General features: G+C 36.6%; 1 long non-coding RNA gene across 2 annotated transcripts; it reads left to right on the top strand.

The window, feature by feature from the left end:
* Positions 1 to 2,762: 2,762 nt before the first annotated feature.
* On the top strand, positions 2,763 to 4,122 carry LOC141520238 (uncharacterized). Of its 2 annotated transcripts, none has more exons than XR_012477562.1 (3): positions 2,763 to 2,819; positions 3,570 to 3,715; positions 3,841 to 4,122. It is a non-coding gene; the product is annotated as an uncharacterized LOC141520238 (long non-coding RNA). The 2 variants fall into 2 exon arrangements; XR_012477561.1 differs by lacking the exon at positions 2,763 to 2,819 and adding an exon at positions 2,904 to 3,216.
* The last annotated feature ends 395 nt before the right edge of the window (positions 4,123 to 4,517 follow it).

The raw sequence follows: 4,517 nt of genomic DNA, 5'->3' as shown, positions 1-4,517 counted from the left end.
TGGGGTGGCTAGGTGGCGTAGTGGATAAAGCACCAGCCTTGGAGTCAGGAGTACCTGGGTTCAAATCTGGTCTCAGACAGACACTTAATAATCACTTAATAATTACCTAGCTGTGTGGCCTTGGGCAAGCCACTTAACCCCATTTGCCTTGCTAAAAAATCCCCTAAAAAATAAATTAAAGAGCATGAGGTCATCATATACACGATGGGATGACTTACACATATGTTTGTTTATAATATTGAAGGGAATGTTGTGAAAAGACATCCTTCTCACTGCCTTTTCCAGAATCCTTGTCATCCTATGGGCCAATTTAATAGAAAACAGGAGTTCTAGTGATGGCATGGATGTAGAATAATAATACTGGCACTACTACCTCATATGTTTATTGTGAGGAAAGAAAGTTTTCACCTTGTATATTTTTTATTTTCATTATTGCAAATGGGCAAAATTCCACAATAAAACAATATTTCATTGAGGCTATCATCCTTTTTTTTGCAAGGCACTGGGGTTAAGTGGCTTGCCCACCTTTTTTCTTATTTAATAACTTATGTATGTCAAAAAGCACATGAATGAAGTAAAGTGAATCACTCTCCTATATTTCATCTGTTCTGATTTATTATTTTTGTGTTTTGTTTTTAGTTTTTGCAAGGTAATGGGGTTAAGTGACTTGCCTACAGCTAGGTAATTATTAAGTGTCTGAGACTGGATTTGAACTCAGGTCCTCCTGACTCCAGAGTTGGTCCTCTATTCACTGTGCCATCTACATAGCCCCTGATTTATTCTTCAGTCTTTGGCCACAGCACTTGTTCCAGGACACAAGGAAAATTTTCATGATATTGAGTAATTTAGAATGTTTCTCTTTTTTATATATGGATATTTAGAACAGTAAGTCCACAGATTATTGGGATAAACTCGTTTATCTTATATGACAGTGAGCTCCAAAGATTTTTGAGTGCTCACTCCATTAGCAAAATATTTTTGAGCATGGTCCCCCAATATCAGTGTAGTGATATTATAATATTGGTGATTTATCCCAATTGGCATACTTGGAGTTTTCTGACTTGGTTTCTCTTGACCACATGAATGTTTTAGAGTGACACTTCTGCTTAAGTTGTGTCCTAGGACAGAGTAAATGGTGACAATTCTACATTTATTCAGTGGTAGCCAGCATGGGGATGAACTCTATTTTGGATATAAGGTGTTTAAGATGTCTACTAGATATATAGTTTGAGATTTATGTTATGTTTGGAGATGTGAGATTGGGGTAGAAAATGCAGATCTGGAAATCACCAGCAAAATGATAATCATTAAATCTATGGGAGATGAGACCACTGAATTAAACAGTATAGAGAGAAAAAAGAAGAGAACCCAGGACAAAAATCTAAGGGATGTCTACAATTAAAGGGTATAATCTGGAGGAGAATCCAGTAAAAGAGATAGGATTAGTCAGATGGACTGCAAGAAGACCAGGGAAATACAATGTCCCACAAACCTAGAGAGGAGAGTATCAGGGAGGAGTTAGTGACAGACAGAGACTAGAGAGGTCAAGGAGAATGAAAACTGAAAAGAGACCATTGAATTTATCAAGTAAGAGATCACAGGGAACTTTGGAGACAATAGTTTTGGTGGAATGGCAAGGTCAGGACTCAGATTTCAAGGGGTCAAGCAGAGAGTAAGAAGAGAAAAAGTTGCAGACACTAATTTTAGATAGCTTTTATGAGGAGTTTAAGGTACAAAAAACTGAAGAGAAATAGAACATTAGTGAGGATGGATGGCTTAATTGTACATTTTTAAGGATAGTTGAGATGTGGACATAGTTAAAGGCAGTAGGAAAGAAGCCAGCAGAGAGAGGGGAAGAAATTCAAAACAAGTGAAAAATTACATGTGACAGAAGGTAAATCTTTTGCAGAAGATGAGATGGAATGGGATCACTTGAAAAAATAAAGGAGTTAGATTTAGTAAGGAATAAGACCACTTCATCATGTGAAACATGGATGAAGGAAGAGAAGCAGGAGAAGGCACCTGAATTAAGGGAGATAAGAAATAAGTGAAATGAGTGAGTTCCCAGTGAATGACCTAAAATGTTTGGTAAAATACAGAACAGTGTTTTCAGTTGAGAGAGTGGGGGTGAGGAAGCAATGGAAAGTTTGAGGAAAGATGAAAGTTTGAAGAGCTGATGTGGAGAGGGGGGAATAGTGAGTTGCTTAGGATTGCCTAGTTGCAGATAGGTGCCATTTGATGCTATGTAACATAAATTTGTAGTTGACTAAGTCAGAATGATATTTTTCTACCTTTGCTCTGCAGCATGTATGTAGGTATCAAGGAGACAAATGGTGATCCAAGATTGAGTGAGACTTGATTAAGTATAATCCACGATATGATAAAAAGGTTAAGGATTCAAGAGAATGCTAAATATTTGATATATATCAAGGATATGGGCAACTAGATGGTTCAGTGGTTAGAGTGCTGGACCAGAAGTCAGGAAGACTCACCTTCCTGAATTCAACTTTTAAATCATTCTTGGTGACTGTAGTCCATAAAAAAGAACAATATTAGACTAAAAACCTGCCATCACACAGTTTCTATCTGAACTTTTCAAATAAGATAAAAGAATGAGGGAATAACATTAATAACACCACACAGATATCCTTAAGTTTGACAAGAATTTTGGGTTCGTCATCTCATTGGAATCTCACAACAAGCCCTGTGATGTATACCACTTCTGTATTCTACTGATACATTCTACTGATGCATAGTTTGAACTCTGTTCATCATTCCAACCTGAATGAGGTTAAAGAGTGTGTCCATGGACCTATGGAGTGAGTAAATGTTAGAGATAGGATGTGAATCTCATTTTTAAGTCTCAGCAAGCTTTGAACTGTTCAACAAACAGCTCTGTTTTTATTTAGATGATTAATGTTTTGTTTAGCCCAAATATGGTTATGATCTATGTTTTCCCTCTTACTTTTATAGTACTTATCTGCAGTGATTACTTCTTTTTATCTGTCTATCTATAACTTTGGGGGAAGCAAATTGAATTTTCTGGACATAGTCAAAATTATTTTCACAGGAGCTTTGCACGAGGACATTTTTACAATCCCTTGAGATTCTTCCTCTATCCCAGCAGCCTCCAAGGATGGTTCAAATGTTGGCACACAAAGTTACAGATGATTATATATTCAGCTTCATCTCCTTTCCCCTCCCCCTTTCTCTCAGGTGACTCATTATCTGCTTCTTTTAACTGTATGGGCCAAACCAGTTAGACTCAAGAAAGTAATTCCCTTGCTCAAATGAGTTCAGGTTATCTATCCTTGTCTCTGCCCTTACCAGAACTGCTAAATAGCTGCCTTTTCTCCTATGATAACATTTTATGTGGTTCTTTGTATTGTCTAAACTGCTGAAGATCCTTGGATTTTGTAAGTATGGTGCTACCTCAGTCAAGGTAGGTGGGAAAGATGGATATAAATATGATGATAGAAAGAATTAGGTTCCTCTAATTTCAGTGGCATAGTGATTGTAAGGGTGAGAGAATTAAACTTTACAGAAATGAGGAGGATTCTGACTTTTAGACAGGTATTGATGGAGGAGATCTAAACTTCACAGAAGAAAGAATATGAAATGTTCTGGATATTAGAGAAGGCAAAATATTCTGTGAAATGACACTTGGTTTTTAACCCAGGGCTGGAGACTCAAGGCAAAGACCCATCATATAGGAGTAAGTCTGGAAATAACACTATGGATAAGATCAAGTACAAAGCTGGGATATTAGATTCAGAATTTTGGTATTTTACTTGTTAACCCATCAATGATTCATGTTTTTCATTTTCCATTTCCTTTCAGGAAGGGAGAAAACTTAACTACAGGATTTTGAGAAGGAAGGACCTTCCACTATATGATCACTTCTATTATTACATAAGATCAGATGTATATATTCAATGTGATGTAATAGGAGGGTTATCAGTTTGGAGCACTACAAAGTATTATTCCTTGGTACAACCCCCAATGGAACAGGAAAGAGAAGATAAGGCTTGGAATTGGTCCACTGGAAAAAAAATCACCAGGGGATCTCTCAGAGTAACAGTCAGTAATGTACTATTGCTTGGCTCTGTGCTATGGACAATGAAAAACAATAAAAATATTATCATTGATATTACTTCTAGAGTTTTTGTTATTAGAGATTGTTTCCAGTTTCAGTCATAGCAATTTAGAGATAATATGAACAGGGTTAAAGAAGAAAGTGACAAAGGCAACAGAAAGAGTGAAAACCTGAAGAAAACTGGAGTTCTCAGAAAAAGAGAAGATAATAAGATATTGCCTTGGTAGTAATGTCAAGTATTTACAGGGAGGATTGGTGGTGAAAATTTGTTTGTCAAGATCATTGATCAACAAACAAGAGGAAAAGCACTTGGATTTAAATGGAATTTCATATGAATGTAAGGAAGACCATTTTGTGTAGCAAAGTAGCAAAATGAATAGAGTGCTGACCCTAAAGTGAGGAGATTATATCCCTGAATTCA

Source organism: Macrotis lagotis, chromosome 4, assembly GCF_037893015.1.
Source record: "Macrotis lagotis isolate mMagLag1 chromosome 4, bilby.v1.9.chrom.fasta, whole genome shotgun sequence".
NCBI classification, from domain to species: domain Eukaryota; kingdom Metazoa; phylum Chordata; class Mammalia; order Peramelemorphia; family Peramelidae; genus Macrotis; species Macrotis lagotis.
Note: the sequence above shows the minus strand (reverse complement) of the source record. Positions and strands in the feature narration are given on the sequence as shown.